Genomic DNA, 26449 nt, shown 5'->3' on the forward strand with positions numbered 1-26449 from the left:
ATCAAAAGAGTGTTGAACTCTTACAAAGAAGAAAAGCTCACTTGGAAGATTCTAGAGCATTTTGTTGATTTTCAGGATCAAAAAGGAAATCAACAGTAACAACAAAATAACCTTCATACAAATAAGAAAAATAAAGACTTTATTGTGTTTTAATTCAGTGACCCACAGATACATAAAAATAATAATAATAATAATAATAATAATAATAAAATTATGTACTTTCATAATCTTGGAAAAATAATTAAGTTAATTATGGGGAAACAATCAATTGGCAAAAAAAATCTAGCGGATTATTTCATTCCTTCAATTTCTCCTCTTAAATAATGGAGCTTCATCCTTTGAGTGTCAGTGGGGGTCTCTCTTGTTTTAAAGATCACTAGATGACAGCCTTTCTTTTTGATTTTCTCTGCATTTTAAAGTTTAGACGAGTCTCAGAGAATGTCAAGTTCTTTTTTTTTCAAGTTCTATGCACATTGTAAAACTGTCAGTGTGATCTTATTTTGACCTAATGTGTAGGCAGTAGCAAAGAGACAGGTTTAAATTTGGTACCAAATGATGCTTAAGCAGAAACTGCTGTATAATAGTGGAACTTATTTGCACCAGGTGACTCAAAGATAGCATAGAAGCTCAAAAGACAGTTCAGGGAGACAGCAAGTGTCACAGAGACCTCAGACCTTCCTGTGGTTCTGGTTTCCTTTGGGAACATTTTTAAAGTCTTGATTTAGTATGCAGCTTCACATACTGAACGAGCTTGTATGCTTCAGAAAGTATTTTTCATTAATAAGGGTCTCAGGCATTGGGGATAGAGGCAAGATAATAATAATAATAATAATAATAATAATAATAATAATAATAATAGTTCTTCCTTTTTGAGATTATTATATGATTGTATTTCTCTCTTCTCTTCCCTCTAATGTCTCCAATATGCTTCTCCCTATTCTTTATAAAATGTATAGCCTTTCTTTTCACTAACTGTTATTGTATGGACAGGTGTATATGTGTATATTTTCCTAAATATAAACTGCTTACAACGTATAATATTACCTTTGTCTATGGTTTCAGGTGGGACAGCTTGATCCTGAAAAACTCATTGGTCTCCTCTTCCCCTGTTCTCCTGCTCCCTGTTTTAGTGAGTTGTCTACCATTCTTTGTGTAAAATTCAGTCCTTATGGGCTTTCTCTTCCTAATTTAGCCTGTCTTTTGGTGTCATCCTTGATTAACACACATTACGACAGTCATATTAGTGAAACTGTATGGGCATAACTTCTGATATTACTAGAAGACACAATCCCACAACAAATCACATGATCCTTTGGTTCTTACATATTTTTTGTCCCTTTTACTTTAAAGTTCCCTGAACCTTAGTTGTGGAAGAATTAATTAATTAAAAAAATAGCTTTCAAGTACTGGAAGAAATGAGGCAGGCTTTAAACAGAAGCAAGCCTAGTAGGCTTTATTATTGTTGGCATAACAGCTTTAATTACATTAGTTGCCAGCACCACTGCTTCTGCAATTGCTGTGATGCAAGAAGTTAAGACAGTTTTGTTAATTATTTAGCAAAAATTGTTACTAATGTGTTGAATATACAAAAGGATTTAGATAGCCATTTGGAAGAATGGATAGATGTTCTTTAACCTATTCAAATTACTGGAAGGAGGTTCAGAATTTAAAGGCAAGGAGCTATCTTGAGTGTCATGCCAAATACCATTGGACTCATGTTAGTTCTAAAATTTACAGTGGTAGTCATTATGATTAGGAAGAAGTTTAATGACACTTGCAGTGTAGTTGGAATAATTCTAACACCTCTCTGGAAGTTTTAACGATACATAGAGAGCTTATGAATTTCAAGAATGATGCTCTGCTGAGCATTGATGCTGCAGATACTGCTGATAAAATTTCCCATGGCCTGAGGTCAGTATTTCTATTTTGGTCAAGCTTCAAAATGGCATATATAGCTTGATCATGCTAGCCCTTTTTGTCCTGGGAATAATTTTATTTCTGCTCATTGTGTTAAAGCTTTTATTTAACAACATCAGCATGTTGGCAGCCAAAGTACATGGCTTGAACCTGAAAATGGACCCCCAGACAGAGTTATTAAATTAACAGGCTGGCAAACCAAGGATGGGTAAGATTACGCACAAAGTCTTACCAACCTAAGACACACACATACACACACACACACACACACATACACACACACACACACACACACACATACACACACACACACGTACATACACACACACACACACATACACACACACACACACACACATGTGCTCTAAGATGGAACTCACAGATCCATTCTGTCCAATCTCAGATTTCTTTCTTCGCATTTATTGTGTCATTAGCCAAGTGCATAAAATATGAGAATTTTGAAAGATCACTTTGAGTACTTCAGTTGATAAAGATAATATGTATTGTGTAGCTCCTTTGTGCTTCAAACACCAATCTTTTATCTTTTTATAAACTATTATCTTTTATAAACTGTGTATATATCTTTTATATGCTGATGCAATTTGTAACTCTTAATTAGGACTCCAACTCAAGCAGTGTCATAATGTTTCCAAGTTTTAACCATAAAAACATAGGGCGAAACCTAATTTTGTTAATTATAATTATAGTCTAGGCCAATATATTGTACTTTACTCTGTTTTCAATTGCTGAAATTTCATTTTGTTCTTGACTTAGATTTCAGAAACAGCATATTTCTTTTTTTATTTTACATTATGTATGATAGAGTCAAACCTTACTTTTCAGAAGTTGACCAGAACCTATCTTCACCATTGGGACTCCCTGCCCCCCTGATTGTATAGAATTCCTAAGCATTACCTGCTTCGGCTAAGTATTGTTTATTATTGCAATGAATCCTGGTGACTGCTATGCTTACTTTTAGCTTGCTTGCATAGAGAATTTACCTACCTGTTACTGACTTTTGCATAATCTTCTGTCTACTTCCCATGTTAACTTTAGTTTCTGTATAATACATCTTGGAAAACCATTTCTGTTCACAGTTGAACCTCAGAGAACATATTTAATATTCAATGCTATGCAACTTTCTACCTCATTGCCCAATCTTCACTTTAAGTACATCTTCTTTTTATCCAGAAACCCTGGAATTTATGGGACAAGTTTACACATTTGTGAGCTTGCTGTGAAACCTGAAGACCTCAATTTGATCCCTATAACCAACATTAATATGGAGGAAGAGATATCTTTGGCCTCTGACTTCCAAACAAGCAACATGGAGTTAGTTACTGACACCCAGACCCATACCCCACCCCCCACACACACACATACACAAATCACCATCATCACAAACACCACCTTTATGACCACCAGCACCAACAACAAAATACTTAATAATAGTTGATAATATTTTTTCATTGTACTCTTATGAATGGATTTTTAGGGGAAGAAAAAAGAGCATATTAAATTATTTTGACATCAATCCTTACATAATAAATCATAAATACTTCTCTGTTTAAGTTTACTGCTGAAGGACAAAGAATCTAGAATCTTTCCAGAAATGGGAAAAAAGAACATGGAAGAGAGCTCTGATTTTGTCCACACATATTTCATAGAGAGGAGTAGTGTTGGCAGTGGGGTTGAGAGATTAAATGAGCAAGAGATAAACAGGATTGAGGTTAAACACTTTAAGTAATGAAGACTGAGAAAATGGCTTGCTAAATCCTCAAGCAAGTGGCTCAAATTCTTATAATAAGCTATAAATTTGTAGCTGACTTTCATGAGGACTTGATACAACTGAAGAAATTTCACAACAAAGATGTTCAAGCAAGTGGAAGCTGAATATGAGACAACTAGTTCATAAAGCTTTTGCTTGTCAATGTTCATGACCTCCCATTCAATATGTCATTTCTCTTGTCCTTTCAGTAAATCATTATCTTAATCTTTAGAAAACTTTCAGACTTAAAATTACATTACCACTCTTGATTCATCCCTAGGTTTACATTTGGGTGTGTGAACATCCATTCTTAGATTTCATTAAAGACTAGAGAATATTTTCTAGATCCTAAACGTAGGGTATTTATCTATACCCATAATGTCTAGAAACAGCTTTTTAAAAAATCACCCGTCTTTATCCTCCCTCCTGTTGTGTTATTTCCAAGTAAAGGAAAAAAATACACATTGCTATAAATTAATCATGTATTGTTTGTAATAGACAAGTGTAAAGCATGTTGAATTATAAGATCCTTCTTGCCTTCTAATATAGCTCACTTAATCTAACTATAGTGTTGGTACACATATCTGAATACAACAAATATGGAAACCATCTCAAGGACTTGATTTGTCTGAATATCACATCTAACCAAGTACTGGAGCACAGATCTGAACCACCCATGTCTTTTAGGTACAGCTGTGCAATTTTGAAAAGACAATCCATAAAAATCTAAAATTTTAAGTATACTAGTAAGGTAAAAAAGAATGACTCAAAGTGTCTGAGAACTGGGGCTGTACTCTTATAGTTTCTGGAATGCCATAAAGAATAAATGTGAAAACAGTAGAATCAACTGGTTAGGTGGAATTCTCAGAAGAAAAATCACTGTTCAATCATTCCTTTACAGAGTTTCTGACTCTTTAAAAAATGATTTTGGAAGGAGTTAAATATCATAGTAATAGTAGTACTTGAGTACAAACTGTACAGTGCTTTACGGTTTAGAGTAAATGGCTTCTTATTATTTATTTCCCCCTTAAGAACAAGTTACATGTATCTTGAAGAACTTTTTAATTTTTTTTATTGTTTCAGGTGGAACCTGTTTGCTAAAGCATTATTGCAATGAAACAATTCTTCTATAACATTTTTTACACTGTTCCTTTAAAATAATTTTTATTCTTTTTGTTAGCATTTGTGTAAATATGTTTATATGATTGCATGTGTATACCTTGTGTGCAGGGGGAGAGGGGATGGACCATGTGTGTATGTGGGTGTGCCATGTATATGAAGATCAGAGTTAATAACACTTCATTATACATATATTATCCTGATGGGAAGGGCTGTGATTCTCAGGGTTTTGTGGTTGTTGTTGTTGCTATTGTTGTTTTCACTATTGAATCTCCAAATATGTGAAGTTATATATTAACTTTCCTTTTATTACTGCATTCCCTTTCATTGCCATTGTAGAGATAGGGAAAAGGGGTCCAAAGGCAAGCAACATAATCAGAGACAGCCCCTCTCCCATTGTAAGGAGTCCCAGATGAAGGCCAAGCTATGCAACTCTTATAAACATGCAGAAGGTCTAGGTCAATCCCATGCATCCTCTTTCATTGGCTTTTCAGTCTATGTAGGCCCCATGGCACCAGGTTAGCTGATTCTATAGGTTTTCTTGTGATGTCCTTGGCATCTCTGGCTCCTACAATCCTTCCTTTCCCTCTTCTGAAGGATTCCCCAAGTTCAGCCTAATGTTTGCCTGTAGGTCTTTACATCATTTTCCATCAGTTTCTGAGTGAAGCCTTTCTGAAGACAATTATAATAGGTTCCTGTCTACAAATATAGCAGAATATCATTAAGAATATCATTAACAGTGTCATGGGGGGATCATTCTCTTGGTCTCAAGCTGGACCCATCATAGGTTACCCACTCTCACAATTCTACTCCATCTTTATCTATCTCTGCACATCTTTTATGCAGGATAAATTGTAGGTTCAAAATTTTGTGGCTCCATTGGTGACACAGCACTGTATTAAAAATCTTGCCTGATTAAAGAGGTCCAGTTCAGGCTCCATATCCTCCATTACTAGGAGTTTTAGCAAGGCTCCTCATCATAGATGCTTGGAAGAATAAACATAGTATGTGGACAGGAGTTACAGACTGTTCAGGGCAGGGTGTGATGACAGGAACGGGAGGGATCAGATGTGGAGAGGACAAAAAGTGAAAGCAGTAGAAGACACAACTTGAAACTGTGGGGATGGGGGGCACAATTTCAGGAATTAACAACAAACATAAGACATTCTAACATATATTTTTAGGAATGGTTTCTCACTAAAGGTGGAGCTGAAGTGTCATTTTTAACTTTTTGCTGTAGTATTTGTCAAGCTTCACACACAAACACACCACCACCACCACCACCACCACCACCAATGACAAAATTAAAATTATTAATAAGAATAATCTTAAAAATTAGACCCATTAGTATTTACTAGGGGAAGAAAATGTAAAGATTCTATTATTTTAAAGACTCTCACTAAATCCTTAGGAGGAGATGTAAACAGACATCATGGAGCTTATTATAATATATTCATGTAAATTATGCTATCTTATTCTTCAGATCTCTGGACATACACTTCTAAACCCCATGCTAAGTTATACTTTTGTAGCAGTCATTATAATATCAGCTCTAACTTGTGATGACTGCAGATTTTTGTGTCTCACTGTCTCCTAAACAACATTGATTTTTAAAGATTATGTCTGGCTTTCATATTCTTTTAGACAAGTGATTTTCAACATTCTCAATCCTATGACCTGTCAATAAAGTTGCTGCTCATGTTGTGGTGATCCCCATCCATAAAATTACTTTTGCTGCTACTTCATAACTCCAATTTTGCTATGATATTAATTGAGATGTATCTATCTGTGTTTTCTGATAATCTTAAGTAACCCCTGTTAATCAGTCATTCAACCCATAAAGGGGTCGTGACCCCACCTAGGTGAGAATCACTTCTTTAGATAATCTTTTTAACATACTAGTCTATCAGTTTCTCTGATTTTTTTATCTTTGTTTTTCACCCATTATCTTCATCTATACTTCAAAGCTAGATCTAATATTATGCAGATGCATCCTCTCATTAAGAAAAATGTTATTTGTTCTAACTTCTATTTTTTTTTACCTAAATATGCTCAGCTCAATTTTTTTCTCTACCTTATCAGCATGATGTTTATTATAGTGTGTAAAGTTTACTCATGGGTTACTCAGATACTGATTTCTCTGCCTTCATATCTTGTATCAGTCCAGACACTGAATTTTAATATTTATACCAAGAATCTCCAACTTGTTTGTATAAACAGTTCTTACCAATTATTATCAGCCTTGTCAATATGTCATTCTAACCAATGGCTGGGCAGAATAGAAAATAGAGTGGGACACCCCGCTATCCATAAGAAGAGAGGGAGATGCAGATACACAGGGAGGAGGGAGAAACTGGAGCCATGACGTAGGGGTCTGAAGAGCACGATCAATAATAATATGCAAGTGTATGGGCTGGCCTGAGAGCTAGTCATATTAGCATAGGAGTTTAAAGTACACCATTTATCTGCTTAGCTATTAAGGTGCAGTTTTAAATAAATCTTGGTTTCTCTGTGAATTTATTGGGGATTAACATAAGGTAAATAAATATTGCCATCGGATTAATTCACTGTTTACATTTATATTAACAATAATTTATTTACACTACCTACTTAAATTATCAACATATTGACACTAGCACCGTTAGTTCTCATCATCCTTTACTGTCAAATGACTTCTTTCCAATCCTAGAGTTTTGAGCCAATTACTGTACTTTTTTCACCTTTCCCATCAGTGCCTTGTCCTATTTAATATTTCTCTATAAATCTCTAACGTTGGAGAAGACAACTTTAAATTTTTGCACATTAATATAAAGGTTGATGTGAAGGAGCGTACAAGGATGCAGAGTCTCACTTTGAATTCAATGTGTTAACCTAAGACTGACCCGTGACTGTCAAGCACTCCTACTTTGTTGCCGTGCCCTATGTTTCTTCTACTTGCTTCCCATTAGGGAATAAGCCTATCCCTGAAGATGCTACTCAACGTAACAGGTCAAAGGGGAGAGTCAGAGAACAACCCCTCTTCCTCAGTGCTACCTGTCCTTTAGGTACGGAGAACTAAGTTTTTTAAAAATTCTGGTTTTGGATGTGTATGCAGTCACATGATTTAAGGGCAACACTTATAAGACAGAGGCACATTAATCACTATGAGTTTAAGACCTAGTTCACAAGGAAGGTTCCAAGCAACCCAAGGTTATAGAGTGAGACCTTGTGTTCAAAGCCTTAAGAGTGACTAACATGTCATTCTTAAAAGTTGAAAGTCACAGCCTGAGAAGAATCCCAACATTTTATTTTTTTTCTCCAATTGGGACAAAGAGATAAAACGTTTTTTGCTGTGTTATGGCTTCTCTAGCTTCTAATTACTTAGACAATCCATGCTTTTTTTCAATGTGTGATCTGGTAATCTACATCATTTTGTTCAAAACTTCCCATTATAATTATCATGTATTCTCGAGTTCCATTTTCTGTATCCTCCAATGAAGTAATGCTGAATCTCTTTTTTTTTCAAATTCTCTCTCTCTCTCACACACACACACATACACACACACGCTCAAACACACACACTATGCTTTTGGTGTGTTATTGATTTAGCTTTGTGGTTATTGTCTTGAGTATTTTTGCGTTTTTGTTCATAAGAGAAATTGGTCCAAAATTCTTTTTTTTTTTAAGTCTTTCTGTGGTTTAGGTATCAGAGTGACTGTGGTAACATAGAATGAGTTTGGGAATATTCATCTGTTTCTATTTTGTGGGATAATTTGAAGTGTATTGGTATTATTTCTCTTTTTGAAAGTTTGGTAGAATTCTGAGTTAAAAAAAGCCATCTGGTCATGGGCTTTTTTTGTTTTGGGGAGAATTTTAATGACTGCCTCTATTTCCTTAAGTGTTATAGGAATATTTAAATAGTTTGTATGACCTTGATTTAACTTTGGTAAGTGGTATCTATTTAGAAAATTATCCATTTTGTTTAGAATTTCCAATTTTGTAGAGTACATGCATTTGAAGAAAGACCTAATGTTTTTTCTTGTTTTTTTTTTAATTTCATTAGTTTTTGTTTTCATGTCTCTCTTTTTATTTCAATTTTGTTAATTTGGACAATTTCTCTCTGTCTTTTATATAGGTTTGTAAAAAGTTTGTCCACTATGCTAATTTTCTCAAAGAACCAGCTCTTTATTTTGTTGAAACTTTTATTATTCACTTTGCTTCTAATTTATTAATTTCTCCCCTATGTTTGTCTCTTTCTGTAGTCTACTCCTGTTGGCTGTGATTGCTTTTTTACATTGTAGAGGTTTCAGGTGTGTTGCTAAGTTGCTTGTATTAAATTTCTTCAATTTATTTATGAAGTTTTATGAACTTTTCTCATAGCACTGCTTTTATTGTGTCCCGTAAGTTTAGGTATGCTGTACCTTCACATTCATTAAACTCTAGAACACAATTTTAAAACTCTTTAAAAAATTTTTTTGAACAGCTGATCATTGAGTAGAGTTTTTCAGTTTCCATGAGTATCTGGACTTTCTGTTGTTTCTGAATGGCTACTGTAGATTTTTTCTTGGGTCTGTTTTCTATGAAAAAGCTTTTCCCAGGACTTTAATCACAAGTAGTGTCAATCTTTGTTGCTAAAGTATGTTTCTTGTATGCAGCAGAATGATGGATCCTGTTCACATATACACTCTGTTAGTTTTTGTCATTTTAATGATGAGTTGAGTCCAAAGGTATTGAGAGATACTAATGACCAGTGATTGTTAATTTCTGTTATTTTGATGATGGTAGTGGTAGTCTGTGTGTGCGTGTGCGTGTGCGTGTGCGTGTGCACTCATGGGTGTTTCTCTTTTTTTGATTTTGCTGTGAGATGATGTTTTGGGAGGTATAGTTACCCTCCTTGAGTTTGAGTTTTCTTTCTAAAATTCTCTTTATGGCAAGATTAGTAGAAAGATATGTTTTTTAAATTTGTTTTTGTCATGAAATTCCTTGGTTTCTACATATATGGTAATTGAAAGCTTTATTGGTTATGTTAGTCTGGGTTGACATCTGTGGTCTCTTAATGGTCTGCAATTACTCGGTTCAGTACCTTTTGACTTTTAGAGTCTCTGTGAGAAGTCATATGTAATTCTGATAGGTTATCTTTAAACATTACTTGGCCTTTTTTCTTTGACACTTTAAATATTCTTTCTTGAACCCATAGAGTTAGTGTTTTGATTATTCTATTCTTGAAGGATTTTCTTCTCTGACCCAATCTATTTGGACTTCTGTAAGCTTCTAATACATTTGTAGCCATCTCTTTAAACAGGAAACAGGTAGAATAATTCCAATAGTTTAAGAAAATATGGACTTTCTGGTTTCATTTCCAAAAATAGTTTTAATAAATCAGGAAGATAAGGAGGTAAAGTTTGGATTGAGGTTAAGACAAAATTGATGCTATAGAGGAAAACACAGAAATAGAGTGATCTTTGAGGATAATAAATTAAACAGGTGTATATGGGGAGTTTTGGGGCTTTTTGTTTGTTTAAGTTGTAAGGGTAGAACTGGGAAGATCGGGGTGACTGGGAGAGGGTAATCTGGATGCAAAGTGAATAAATGATGAAATAATTTTTAAAGATATGAACATCTAAATTTATCTGTGAATGCCCACTTTTCCATGTTCATTAACTGCATCATGTTTGCTCCACCTCATGATATTATCTTTACATATAATTCATTATCAAATCACAGCAGCACCGACTTAGGTCTTTACTGTTGGACCCTACTGTTCCTCTTCATAAAACACCCTATCCTGAATACGTTCCAGTTCTTTTTATTTTAGTCAATGTTTCTCACAGGATTATCATCTTCAAGGCCAAACATGTTAGAACTTCTGGAGGTTTCTTTTCATTCGTGTATGTGTGTGTGTGTGTGTGTGTGTGTGTGTGTGTGTGTGAGAGAGAGAGAGAGAGAGAGAGAGAGAGAGAGAGAGAGTGCAAATTCAAAGTCTTTATGATTTCCTGTAACAATATTATGGTACACATAGACATTTTCATTCACAATCATCATCTTTGCACATTTAACTACACTGGTTATTTTGGCATTAACACAAACAAACAAACAAGCAACAGAAATAACCACAGAGCACACTCCCTATATTGACTTGCTAGTTTATCTAACATGTCTTCCTATTCCCATCTTTATCTAAATATAAACACCAAATGAGTAAAAAGTTATCTGTCCTGTGTTTGTAGAATTCTCTGAAGACAACTTAGAATAGTGTCTGCTACAAAGCTGGTAGTTACAATACTGACAAAGAGTCAATAAATAAAATTCTAATTAAATATGTGACAAATGAGTGTGTGATATTTCTGTAATTTATTTATTTTTCAATGAATTCTGTAATTTATTTATTTTTTCAATGACTACCCTTTCACTTTCTTCCTGGAAAATAAGTACCTGTTAACTCCTTGTGCTAAAAAAGTTTGTATATTTCCCCATCTTTGTCTCCTTTATTTTATCTATTTTTCATTTCAGATGTTATCCCCTTTCCCAGTTTCCACTCTAGAAACCCTCTAACCCATACCCATTCCTCCTGCTTCTATGAGAGTGCTCACCCAACCCCTCTGGCATTTCCATACCCTGAGGCATTTAACCTTTACTGGACCAAGGGCCTCTGCTCCCATTGATGCCCAGCAAGGACATTCTTTGCTACATATGTGGCTGGAGGCATGGGTCTCTCAATGTGTACTCTTTGGTTGGTGGTTCAGTTCCTGGGAGGAAGCTCTTGGGGGTCTGGTTGGTTGATATTGTTGTTCCTCTTATGGAGCTGCAACCTTTGTCTTTGTACTTTCATACTTTCTGCTTTTATTCCTTATGCTTTCCTTAGCTTATACTAAAATATATATTATGTTTATGTTTGATGTATAAGGTACATTTTATATATAATCCTGTAGACTCATTGACATTTTAAGCAATTCCTTAAACACTTGTGAAGTATCAGAAAAGTACCCTTTAGTATTTTTCGTTGAGAAAAATCTATATTGTGTGGAATATATCTAAAAGTTTGGGGTGTCTGATGGTAATAGCATACTGTTATTAAATTCCTTGGTTAGTTTCCCTGTAGTGGCTTCAACCCAGGGAGTTGTATATGGTAGGGCATTACTCTACTACAAAGCTGTAATTCTCTGTCATTTCTTCTAAAATCTTGTTTTCCATATTCTATAGTATAATTATAAAATTAATCAATACTTTTCCATCTTCTGCTATTATAATTTCAAACACTAAATTATCAGCAGGTATTAAAAGGCTTGGGTCTCCCTTGTTTTATTGTCTAGCAAAGAACCACTCTGGATTTAGTTCTTGGCATGACAAATTGACGTGGAAATTATTTTCCTATAAGTAATGACAGGCCTTGGAATGCCGTGTGTGGGGATGTATGGTATAGTACAACATCCTTTATTACCTTCTGCTATAAAGTCTGTTTATTTCCTAGTTCTTAAAATCATATCTTACTGAAATGTGAAATAATTTTCTTCTTATATTTACATTGGGTCTATATGAGAAATTCATGAAGCATGCAATCATTTTAAATTTCATAAGAACAAATCATTTTAACACTACTTTTGCTACACTAAGAAAAGTATCTTTGAACTCTAACTTCTCTGCCATTCTGGATTATTGCAAAAATATTTTTTATTAAGTATCAATCAAAAGGTGTTATATAAATCCTATCTTTTGGGGCCCTAAGAAGAAAATAAAAATTCTCATAGTTATTGTCATTATATTCCCATAATATCAATATTAAGAAAGTCTTTATTTTTTCTCTTCTTTTATTAGTGTATACTGAGCAAACAATCTAGACACACTGAAAGAACTAACAGTGAATCAACAAGAGAGAATGCAGCTCCTGAGACTAATACATCCCAACCTCCCAAGTATACCTGCTGCTTGGTTTGCCTTTGTGAACTCTGATACTCATTTATTCTTTAGTGCTGTCTACAAGCTCTTCCTCATTGAAGAGTCACAGTATTAAAGGAAATGTCAGAATTTCAACAGTTTTGAAATGAATGAACAATTTTCAAAGTAAATTTTCTGCAGATAGTATTGCAAGACAAGTAATAGATTATTCATAATTGTTGAAGCAGAGGAAAGAGACTGCCCTGCTCAGGCACATAATGAAACAGAACTCGAGTTCAAGATGATCAAATGGAAAATTTCCTGATGATTTATGAGTGGAAGCCATTTCTGTTTGCTAACTGGACACTTGGGAAGTTAGCTGCCTTCTAGCAGAAAAGACAGGATGGTGAGATTACTATCTTTTCTGTTTCATGAATTACAAAAGGATGAACACCACATCGTTAAGAAAGCCATATATGAAAAAGTTGAGGTTTGTAATTCATTGAAGAGAAAATGTATTCAATATTAAATAGAATATCTATTATGGAAAAATGTGCACAGGAAAATCCTAAAACAGATAAAAAGCCTGATCTCCCTAGCCACCATTGTCCCAGAGAGCTATCTTTTGTTTTCCATCATTGGAAAAGAAAAAAAGAAAAAAAAGGAAATATCAGACACAAAATTCACTGTGTATACACACACATGCACACACACACACACACACACACACACACACACACTATACCTATATCTACATCTATATCTTCATCTATTTAGCCTATTCCAGGGCTGATTGAGGATTTTCAAAGCGATTACCAAGAAAATCACCTTTGAGAGCTGGAAAGATGTCTCAGCAGTTAAGAAGAGTACTTGTAGCTCTTGCAAGGGCTGTGTTCATTTCCAGTACACACATGGAGTTGGCTCAACACCACCCATAACTCCAGATTTAGAAGATCTGATGCTTCATTTTGTATTTGCAGGCACCAAGTGTCTAGACAGTACACACAGATCTTTGTAGGTAAAATCATTGTATACATTAAATAAATAAGTAAATAAATAAATAAATAACACTTTTGGAGACAAGAGTTGTAGTATTTAAAGATATGCACATGTAGGCACAACTTTTCTTTGGTGATACACTTAATATTTTGTTTTAGGATGAAATGTTCTATAGATATCTGTTAAATCCATTTGGTTCATAACTTCTGTTAGTTTCACTGTGTCTCTGTTCAGTTTCTGTTTCAATGATCTGTCCATTGATGAGAGTGGTGTGTTGAAATCCCCCACTATTATTGTGTGAGGTGTAATGTGTGTGCTTTGAGCTTTAGTAAAGTTTATTTTATGTATATGGGTGCCCTTACATTTGGATCACAGATGTTCAGAATTGAAACTGACAAGTTTTTTCGTTTGATGAGTATGTCGTGTCCTTCCTTATCTTGTTTTATTACATTTGGTTGAAAGTCAATTTTATTTGATATTAGAATGGCTACTCCAGCTTGTTTCTTGGGACCATTTCTTGAAAAATTGTTTTCCATTCTTTTACTCTGAGGTAGTGTCTGTCTTTGTCACTGAGGTGTGTTTTCTGTATACAGCAAAATACTGGGTCCTGTTTATGTATCCAGTCTGATAGTTTACGTCTTTTTATTGGGAATTGAGTCCATTGATGTAAAGAGATATTAAGGAAAACTGATTGTTGCTGCCTGTTATTTTTGTTATTAGAGGTGGAATTATGTTTGTATAGCTATCTTCTTTTGGGTTTGTTGGAAGATTACTTTCTTGCTTTTTCTAGGTTTTAGTTTCCTTCCTTCTTTTGGAGTTTTTCATATAATATTCTTTGTAGGGCTGGATTTGTGAAAAAATACTTTATAAATTTGGTTTTGTCATATAATATCTTGGTTTCTCCGTCTATAATGATTGAGAATTTTTCTGGGTATAGTAGTCTGGGCTAGCAATTGTGTTTTCTTATGGTCTGTAGGATATCAGTCCAGGATCTTCTGGCTTTTATAATCTCTAATGGGAAGTCTGGTGTAATTCTGATAGGCCTGCCTTTATATGCTCCTTGACCTTTTTCCCTTACTGCTTTTAGTATTTTTTTCTTTGTTTTGTGCATTTGATGTTTTAATTATTATGTGATGGGAGGAATTTCTTTTCTAGTCAAGTCTATTTGGCATTCTGTAGGCTTCTTGTATCTTCATGGGAATCTCTTTATTTAAGTTAAGGAAGTTTTCTTCTATAATTTTGATGAAGATGTTTACTGTGCCTTTAAGTTTGGAATTTTCACTCTCATCTATACCTATTATTCTTAGGTTTTGTCTTCTCATTGTGTCCCGGATTTCCTGGACGTTTTGGGTTAGGAGATCTTTGCATTTTGCATTTTATTTGACAGTTATGTCAATGTTTTCCATGTAATCTTGTGGACATGAGATTCTTCTCTCTTCTATCTCTTGTATTCTGTTAGTAATGTTTTGTTCTATGACTCTTAATCTCTTTCCTAGGTTTTCTGTCTCCAGGGTAGTCTCCCTTTGAGATTTCTTTATTGTTACTGACTTAAATTATAAAATTAATCAGTACTTTTCCATCTTCTGCTATTATAATTTCAAATACTGAATTATCAGCATGTAAATAAACAAAAAATAACATCTTTGGTAACAAGAGTTGTAGTATTTAAAGATATGTACATACAAGCAAAATTATTCTTTGGTGATACACTTAATATTTAAGTTCAGAAAAGAGGAAATGGAATTATTGGGAAGATAATTCAAACACTAACAACAAAAATCACAGGAAGCAACAATCATTTTGCCTTAATATCTCTTAATATCAGTGGACTCAATTCCCCAATAAAAATACATAGACTAACAGATTGGATACATAAACAGGACCCAGAAGTTTCCTGTATACAGGAAACATATCTCAGTGACAAAACAGACACTATTTCAGAGTGAAAGGGTGGAAAACAATTTTCCAAGCAAATGGTCCCAAGAAACAAACTGAAATAGCCATTCTAATAGCGAATAAAATCAACCTTCAACCAAAAGTTATCAAAAAAGTTAAGGAAAGGCACTTCATATATGTCAAAGGAAAAATCTACCAAGATTAACTCTCAATTCTGAACATCTATGCTCCAAATGCAAGGGCATCCACATTCATAAAACAAACCTTACTAAAGCTCAAAGCACACATTGCACCTCGCACAATAGTAGTGGGGGACAGAACACCCCACTATCATCAATGGACAGATCATCGAAACAGAAACTGAACAGAGACACAGTGAAACTAAGAGAATTTATGAGCCAAATGGATTTAGCAGATATCTATAGAACATTTCATCCAAAACCAAAAGAATATACCTTCTCCTCAGTATCTCATGGTACCTTCTCCAAAATCGATCATATAATTGGTCAAAAAACAGGCCTCAACAGATATAAAAAGATTGAAATAATCCCTTGTATCCTATTAGATCACAAAGGACTAAGGCTGAACTTCAATAATGATAAAAACAAAGGAAAGCCCAAATACATGTGGAAACTGAACAATGTTCTACTCAACAATAACTTTGTTAAGGAAGAAATAAAGGAATTAAAGACTTTTATAATTTAATGAAAATAAGTACACATCATACCGAAACTTGTGGGACTCCATGAAAGCAGTGCTAAGAGGAAAACTCAAAGTTCTAAGTGTCTACATAAAGAAACTGGAGAGAGCATACACTAACAACTTAACAGCACATCTGAAAGCTCTAGAACAAAAAGAAGCAACTACACCCAAGAGGACTAGATGGCAGCAAATAATCAAGCTCAGGGCTGAAATCAACCAAATAGAAACAAAAAGAACTATGCAAAATATTAACAAAACCAGGAGCTGTTTTTTTGAGAAAATCAACAAGATAGATAAACCCTTAGCCAGATTAACCAGAGGGCACAGAGACAGTATCCAAATTAATAAATTCAGACATAACAACAAAAACTGAGGAAATTTAGAAAACAATTAGATCCTAATACAAAAGCCTGTACCCAACAAAACTGGAAAATCTGGATGAAATGAAAAATTTTCTAGACACATATCAGGTACTAAAGTTAAATCAGGAGCAGATAAACTATCTAAACAGTCCCATAACCCCTAAAGAAAGAGCAGCAGTCATTAAAAGTCTCCCTACAAAATAAAGCCCAGGATCAGATGGTTTTTGTGCAGAATTCTATCAGACCTTCAAGGAAGACCTAATACAAATTCTCTATACACTATTCCACAAAATAGAAACCGAAGGAACACTATCCACTTCATTCTGTGAAACTACAATCACACTCATACCTAAACCTCACAAAGACCCACCAAAGGAGGAAAACTTCTGACGAATCTCCCTTATGAATATTTATGCAAAAAAAATAGTGAATAAAATTCTGGCAAACCGAATCCAAAAACACATAAAAAAATCATCCATCATTATCAAGTAGGCTTTATCCCAGGAATGAAGGGATGGTTCAATATTCAGAAATCTATCAACATAATCCACTATACAAACAAACTATAAAAAATACCAAATGATCATCTCACTATATGCTGAGAAAGCATTTGACAAAATTCAACATCCCTTCATGGTAAAAGTTTCCGAAAGATCAGGAATTCAAGATCCATACCTAAACGTAGTAAAAGCAATGTACAGCAAGTCAGTAGCAACGTCAGACTAAATGGAGAGAAACTTGAAGCATTCTCATTAAGATCAGGGACTAGACAAGGCTACCCACTCTCATCTTACCTATTCAATATAGTACTGAAAGCCCTAACCAGAGCAATTGGACAACAAAAGAAAGTGAAAGGGATACAAATAGGAAAGGAAAAAGTCAAAATCTCACTATTTGCAGATGATATGATAGTATAGTTAAATGATCCTGAAATGTTCACCAGAGAACTCCTAAACCTGATAAACAACTTCAGGAGAGTAGCTGAATATAAAATCAACTCAAACAAATCAGTAGCCTTCCTCTACTCTAAGGATAAACAGTGTGAGAAAGAAATTATTGAAATGACACCCTTCACAATAGTCACAAATAATATACAATACCTTGTTGTGAATCTAACCAAGCAAGTGAAAGATCTGCATGACAAGAATTCAAGTCTCTGAAGAAAGAAACCGAAGAAGATCTCAGAAGATGGAAAGATCTCCCATGCTCATGGATTGGCAGGATCAAGATAGTAAAAATGGCCATCTTGCCAAAAGCAATCTACAGAATAAATGCAAATCCAATCAAAACTCCAACTCAATTCTTCACAGAGATAGAAAGAGCAATTTGCAAATTCATTTGGAATGACAAAAATCCCAGGAGAGGGAGAACTATTCTCAACAATAAAAGAACTTCTAGGGGAATCACCATCACTGACCTCAAGCTGTACAGAGCAATAGTGAGAAAAACTACATGGCATTGGTACACAGATAGGTAGGAAGATCAATGGAATAGAACTGAAGACCCAGGGATGAACACACACACCTATGGTCATTTGATATTTGACAAAGGAACTAAAACTGTCCAGTGGAAAAAGGACAGCATTTTCAACAAATGGTGCTGGTTCAACTGGAGGTCAGCATGTAGAAGAATGCAAATCAATCCATTCTTATCTCCCTGTACAAAGCTCAAGTTCAAGTGGATATTGGACCTTCACATAAAACCAGATACACTGAAACTAATAGAAGAGAAGGTGGGGAATACCCTGGAATACCTAGGCACAGGGGGAAAGTTCCTGAACACAGCACCAATGGCTTATGCTCTAAGGTCAAGAATTGACAAATGGGACCTCATAAAATTGCAAAGCTTCTTTAAGGCAAAGAACACTGTCCATAGGACAAAATGGCAACCAACAGATTGGCAAGATACCTTTACCCATCCTACATCTGATAGAGGGCTAATATCCAATATATACAAAGAACTCAAGAAATTAGACTCCAGACAACCAAATAACCCAATTAAAAATGGGGTACAGAGCTAAACAAAGATTCTAAACTGAGGAAATTCAAATGTCCAAGAAGCACCTAAAGAAATGTTCAGCATCCTTAGTCATCAGGGAAATGGAAATCAAAACAACCCTGAGATTCCACCTCACACCAGTCAGAATGGCCAAGATCAAAAACTCAGGTGATAGCAGATGCTGTCGAGGATGTGGAGAAAGATGAACACTCCTCCATTGTTGGAGGAATTGAAAGCTGATACAACGACTCTGGAAATCAGTCTGGCAGTTCCTCAGAAAATTGGACATAGCATTACCTGAGGACTCAGCTATACTACTCCTTGGCTTATACCTAGCAGATGCTCCAACATATAACAAGGACATATGTTCCACTATTTTCATAGCAGCCTTATTTATAATAGCCAGAAGCTAGAAAGAACCCAGATGTCCTTCAACAGAGGAATAAATACAGAAAATGTGACACATTTACACAATGGACTATTACTCAGCTATTAAAAACAATGAATTCGAGAAATTCTTAGGCAAATGGATGAAACTAGAAAATTTCATCCTGAGTGAGGTAACCCAATCACAAAAGAACACACATGGTATGTACTCACTGATAATTGGATATTAGCCCAAAAGCTCCCAAGATACAACTCACAGACCACATGAAGCTCATGAACAAGGAAGACCGAAGTGTGGGTGCTTTGGCCCTTCTTAGAAGGAGTAACAAAATACTCAAGGAAGCAAATATGGAGACAAAGCATGGGACAGAAACTGAAGGAAGGGCCGTCCAGAGACTGTTCCACCTGGGTATCCATCCCTTGTGCATTCACCAAAGGCAGACACTGATGTGGATGCCAGGAAGTACATGCTCTCAGGATCCTGATATAGCTGTCTCCTTAGAGGTCTGACAGAGCCTGAAATATACAAAGGCGGATTCTCATAGCTAACCATTGAACTGATCATTGAGTCCCCAATGTAGGAGTGAGAGAGAAGACTGGAGGAGCTGAAAGGGTTTGACGCCCCATGGAGAGAGCAATAGTACCAACCTACCAGAGCTCCCAGGGTCTACCAACAGCCTGGGAGCACATAGGGAGGGATTCATGGCTCCAGCTGTATATGTAGGGGAGGATGACAGTGTCAGGCATAGGTGAGTGAAGAAGTCCTTGGTCCAGTGAAGGCTGGACGCCACAGTGTGGGGGGAAATCGTGGGTGGGGAAGTGAAAGTGGGAGGATGGGTGTTGGGCATATCCTCACAGAAGCAGGAAGATGGGACGGGGGTTCCTGGGTGGGAGGGAAATGGGGAAAGGGGATCACATCTGAAATTTAAATAAAATATCCAATAAAAAATTATATATATAAAAAAAGGTAGTCCTTAGTAGTGAGCTGTCCTGGAAATGATTTTCTCCACAGAGAAAACCATCACCAGGTCATCAAGCATTCTTTCAGGGACTTCAGTAGGATAGGAAAGCATGGTATTGCTCTTTTTTTATGAAATAATTTTATTCATTTACATTTTAAATGATACCCTCCTTCCTGGTTACCCCTCCACAATCTCCCATCACAACTGTACTCTTCCCCCTACACTTTGCCTCTATGAGGGTGCTCTTCCACCCACTCACATACTCCTGCTTCACCACTCTAGGATCTCCGTATGCTGGGGCATCAAACCTCCACAGTACCAAGGGTATCCCCTCTCATTGATGTCAGGTAAGTCCTTCCTCTGCTACATATGTATCTAGAGTCCTGGCTCCCTCCGTGTATAGTCTTTGGTTGGCCTTTTAGTCTCTGGGAGCTCTGGGTGGTCTTGTTGCTTGATATTGTTCTTCCTATGGAGTTGCAATCCCCTTCTACTACTTCAGTTTTCCCCCTAACACTTCCATTTGTGTCCCTGAGCTCAGCCTGATGGTTGGCTCTGAGTATCTGCATCTGTATTGGTCAGGTGCTTGTGGAACCTCTCAGGGAACAGCCATATCATGTTCCTGTCAGCAAGTACTTCTTGACAACAGCAGTAGTGTCAGGGTTTGGTGTCTGCAGATGGCATAGATCCCTAAGTGGGGCAGTCTTTCCCCAGTGCTATATGTAGACAATTTGGCTTGTTTTGTACTTTACCTTGTATTTGCTTTTGAGAACAGATACCCGGAAATGATAAGTTTCTCTTCATGAACATTGATTAAAACAAGAAAGATACAAATAGCCATGCAATGACCTACAGACAATGTGATACTTAGTTATTATCTAATCAATACTAGATGAACCCTAACAGGCACTATTGCTAAATAGGACTTTAAAGGAATAGAGATCAAAGACGCTTTGTTTATGGTTATTCTTCACCTATTTCAGTAAATAAAATTCAATTCATTTTTAATAGACTAACTTTCCTATTCATATCTTTTGAATTATTTATATGAGTTTCTCACTTTTAATTGATTCAGAGTTTTATTTGGGAATTAGGCTGTTTTTTTTTAAGATGCTGAATAAAGGTAAGTTTTTGATGTTCTGCCTCCACATCTAATTTTGAGTTTGCTGAGGTAAGATAAGAAATGAGGAGTAACTTTAGAGGAGTAGTATTTCTCCCTTATGGAATATCAACTCATAAGTAATAATAATAAAATAATAAAAGCATAGTTTGAAATACAGTATCCGTACAACTGCTTATACTAGAATATAATACCACAGTTTTTATTAGATACATATCTTAGTTCTGACTTTTTGGCTTCTATGTACAGCCACTGAGGGAATATGTTCTACCACAGTGTGTGTCTCTACAGACAAACGAGGTAGCCATCAACTTAACTATTCTTTACACCTCAGATACGCATCCTGGTTTGTTTTGTTTTTTTTTTTTCATTTTTCACCATTTCAATTCTTGTATCATTGGTCTTTGTTAGCTCTGGATTACATTTATTCTTTGCTAATTATCAATGGTATCCATTAGACAGAACGCATCTCTTCTTTGATAAAACTTGTTTTTACCTTATAAAGGGTTTCTTTTATGTACTTGTTCATTCCAATATAAAGATATTCTCATATGTGCATAAAATTCTTCTCAGAGAGCTTGCTTGGGGAAATTATTTTCCTACTTTGTCTCAGCAATATGAAGTTTGAGTAATATTTTCCTTTTATTTATATTTAAAGAGGATGACTCTCATTCCCTAAGAAAGGCATCTTAGAGCTATAATATGAGAGAAGGAAGAAGACTTAAATCTCAAAAGAGCAGCAGAAAACTTATGACCCAAAGTTTCTAAGAAAAGTTGTAAAGTAAACTGCTTTATAATACTGGTTGATGTAAGTTGGCAGTCTAGTTTCTTCTATTCTGCCAAGGCAAATAACCCAAGAGAAAGCAGTTCAGAGGAGGAAAGGATTTATTTGGCTTAAAATGCCATTTTACTGTCCAACATCTTGGGGAAAGAAACTTGGAATTCAAATAGGTAGTAACATCACATCTATGTTCAACAGTGAAGATAAATACAACAGTGATGATGTGCATCCTTGCTTGTTTGGTCTCACCAAGTATTTCCTCTTAGATAGATGAGAACACCACACCTAGAGAATGGTGTTATCCATAATGGACTAGATCTTCCCATGTGAATTAACAATATAGAAATCCCTACCCAAGACATGGCTACATATCTATGTAATTCTCTGTTAAGGTTCTCTCTCAGGTAGTGCAGTGTTATCTGAAATTGGCCATAAAAACAAAGAGAAAACTTTGCCATGTCTAATACTCTTTTCTGTGTCTTCTAACCAGCTATGGATTTAGTAGTTGATTCATGGTCATTTCAAGGAAGTTCTTGCCCCCTTCAATTAAATACTGTCATCATTTATTATTACATTTTTCCATATGTTGTATGCCAGTGAAAATATTTGAATACTGTTTTGCTGTCAGGAAGTCACTCTCTAATGACAAAAAGAATACTGAATATCCAAAACTGAACATAACAAAACTGAACATATCATGACCTTTTACACATTGAATGCATCTGCTTTCAACATATGCTATGTGACAGACAATTTAGAAGTTAGAAAATCTTCTGGATTTTACAGATTTAGCACAAAATAAAGTTTCTACTTTCAGGAAGCTAAAACTCTAGAAAGAATTGATCAGCAGCAATGTATGTTTTGTTTTCTTCTGTATCCAGTAATATAAAATTACTCTGTGTAATAAATAATAGAGTACAAACTATCCTAATATAATTTTGATAATAAAGATATCTCAAACTCTACCATGACAGTGCTCATATACAATGCTATCATGTGGGAAGTAGGAAGATCAGGAAGACCAGAAAGTCCTCTTCAGCAATATAGAATGATCGAGGCCGTAAGGAGCTACGTTGCTGTCAGGGAGTAAAAGAATATCACTCTAAAAAAGTGACATGTAAAAAGATAGCTTTTTAAAAGTTCAGTCATTTCAGGTTCTAATAATGGGGAATTCATCAAAGGGAGGATATGTAACAACTATAAAAGATGTTTGACATATATGAGAAAAAAAGAAATTGAACATAATTTCAGAGTAATGGTAAATTGGTATGTAATGTTTTGGTAATAGATAAACAAAAATTAGATCCATGAGCCAGGAAAATGTGTTTTATTTCATTCTATTTTGTTAAAGGAAGTCATTGTATTCTTTTAAACAAAGCAGGATTGAGGTTTTGTAAAAAGTACCTTTTATTTGCCAGATGTAATTGTTGTCTTAGAGGCTTACTGCTGAATAAGCACATTCTTTCTAGAATTTTTTTTTCTGAACTCTGGCTGGCTGATTCAATTCTGCTGTTTGTGCTCAAATTCCTCTTCAAGCTAACTGTTTCAATCTGGTTTCTCTCAGTTTCTTACTGAATTGCTCTGCTTGACCTAAAACTAACTCTGGCAATTTGTTTTAATCTTCTGGCTCCTTATATTGTCTACATAAAACTACCTCTGCTGACCTGCACTGAATTGCTTTAACTGACCAAGGAACTCAACTCCACTGCACACCACTCATTTCAATGACTCTCAACTGACTTAACTCCCAGATCACTGACCAACTGAACTTTCTTTCCCTGCATTGCTCTTAAATAGCTTTTCTCCAGAGTTGGGTATATCCTATCTCCGTCTCACTCTATAAAATCTTTCTGATTCATTATTTTTTCTTTTTCTCAATTACTCATCATTTAATCATGGCTGTTTCTTTATACAAACTAATTTTACCTTAAAGGTGTGTACCAAGGATGGCTCTGTATTCCATCCAGAGAGATGATATATGTGTGGGATATTTACAGTCCAGACAGATCATTCAGACCCAGAAGAACTTTTGATGTGATCAGAGCAGCCATGATGCTGAATTCCTCTACATCTTTCCTCTTTCTGTTGCAGTTAAGAATGTACATAGTTTAACTATTACAATAGAAGCATATCAGTTTCACACATATAATTATTCAAATATTCTTAGGAAGATACGTTCATGCACTGACTCTTCATAACTGCAGTCCTAATCATCTGTTCATGGGCAATGTCCATTTCTGCATCAAGTTTTCTCTCTGACAGGCTGATGTCTGTCCTTCTTCAGCTGGTTTTGTGAGCTGTCCCCATGCATGAGTGGTTAAATTTCTGCATCATCTGTCTTGCTGTCTTTCTTTCTTGAGTTCTGCCTTTTATGTAGAAGCTTCTCTTATTTGGATTGGATCGTTATCATTGTCAATGGAACACATAGTATTTCATCACCTGTGGAAATATAGGAAAAAAACTTCTTTTCAAAGAAATATATTCTCTAATGTCCATTCTGATTTTAAAACATCTTTAAAAGATACAAGTTCTCACCGCAACCCCTGCAGTAGCTGCCCCTGCTCCCACTGTCATGGCCTCTGAGAACATGCATGTGCCTCCAACATACTCTGATCTTGGCAAGTAAAACATGGATGTCTTCACCAAGGGCAGCGGCTTTGGCTTAATAGAATTTGATTTGAAAACAAAGTCTGAGAATGGATTGAAATTTACCAGCTCAAGCTCTGCCAGCACAGAAACAACCAGTCAAAAGCAATCTGGCAACCAAGTACAGATGGTCTGAGTATGGACTAACATTTATAGAGAAGTGGAACACAGACAAAACCATGGGCATTGAGATCACTGTGTAAGACCAGCTTGCTCATGGACTGAAGCTGACCTTTGATTCTTCTTTCTTGCCTAACACTTGGAGAAAAATGCTAAAATCAAGACAGGGTACAAGAGGGAGCATATCAACCTGGGCTGTAAAGTGGACTTTGACATCACTGGGCCCTCAGTCTGTGGTGGTTGGCTATGAGGGGTGGCTGGCTGGCTACTAGATGAGTTTTGAGACCTTGAAGCCCTGAGTGACCCAGAGCAACTTCACAGTTGGCTACAAGAGGAACGAATTCAAGCTTCATACGTATGGGAACTATGGGACATAGTTTGTGACTCTATCTACCAGAAGGTGAGCAAGAAGTTGGAGACTGCTGTCAATCTCTCCTGAACTGCAGGAAACAAGTAACACTTGCTTTGGAACAGCAGTCAAGTATCAGGTCGACCCTGATGCCTGCTTTTCGGCCAAAGTGAACAACTGCAGTCTGATTGGCTTAGAGTATACTCAGACCCTAAGCCAGGTATCAAACTGACTCTGTCAGCCTTGCTGGATGGCAGGAACATCAATGCAGGCAACCACAAGCTTGATTTAGAACAGGAATTTCAAGCACAGATGAATATTGTACAACCATTAATTTAAAATATTTTGTAGCATAGCTACCTTCAGAATTTAGTGTACCTTTTAATGTTGTGACCAGGTCAGCCCAGTCAGTCAATAGGCTCTTCACCGCAGAAGTGAGGATTAGAAAGAAAAAAGATAATTAGACAACATTGTAGCATGACCCCACCCAGTTCTGAGGCTGAGGGTGGATTTCTTTTTTTTTCCAATCAGCTTTTATATCATTTTAATTACATGTAAGTATTAGGTCAGTCCTAGGTTGAATAGAAGCAAATAGTCAAGGAACAAGCAATACAATAGAAGAAAATAGCCAAGGAACAAGCAAGGCAATAAACAAAGTCCCATGATCACTCTCATGATCACTGTTTCTAAGGGCTTATCAGGATGACCAAAATATCTGAGCCTACTTCCCAGTCCTAGCCCAAAATTGTTTTCATACCTGAAGCCTACTTCTTTGTTCTAGCCTAAGATTTAGATTCCTACCTGAAATTGCTTCCCTGTTTTAGCCTAAAATTAGATTCCTGCCAGAACTTACTTCCTTGTCATGGCCCAGTGTAGGATTCCTGCCTGAAGCCCATTTCCTTATCCTTGGCCAATGTCAGATTCCAGCCAAGATGGCTCCAAAAGCTCTCCACAATATTGTAGGTTGGGGTGGGAGAGTTGATAAAATACTGTGTTAGTCCTCCAGGGTGAGGATGGCTTTAAAGTGTTTACCATTTCAGAGGTACAGCAGAAACTGCATTCCAGAAAGAGTCCTTTTTAGCTATAGGCATGAGTTGAGGAGGACCCCTTCTACAGATGCCAGACTGCAAGGGGAAGCATGGAACATATGGGCCATTTGTAAATCTGCATCCAGTCACCAGATGAAATTGTGACCTCCTAAGCCACCAGCACTGAACCCTGGTGTACCAAATCCTATCTGCTTGGAAGCATGTACACACCTATGTGAAAGGGATGTTTTTAGATCAATCTCCATGCCCCTGTTCCCACCATGCCTTGTTCCCACCCTAGCCTATAAGTTACCTGTTTTACCCCAATAGTAGTCCTTGGGATGTGGCTAGCTATTTCTTTTGTGCCAATTTAGGATGGAGAGGGGTGGGCATCATGATGGAGCCAGTCACTCAGGACTTAATGTGTGTGTGTGTGTGTGTGTGTGT

At 36.0% G+C, this 26449-nt stretch overlaps 1 pseudogene; it reads left to right on the forward strand.

Moving 5' to 3' along the window:
- Window positions 1-24446: 24446 nt before the first annotated feature.
- On the forward strand, window positions 24447-25313 carry LOC114623717 (annotated as a pseudogene).
- Window positions 25314-26449: the final 1136 nt, after the last annotated feature.

The sequence above is a fragment of the Grammomys surdaster genome, unplaced genomic scaffold (assembly GCF_004785775.1).
Source record: "Grammomys surdaster isolate TR1022 unplaced genomic scaffold, NIH_TR_1.0 201, whole genome shotgun sequence".
In the NCBI taxonomy this organism is placed as follows: domain Eukaryota; kingdom Metazoa; phylum Chordata; class Mammalia; order Rodentia; family Muridae; genus Grammomys; species Grammomys surdaster.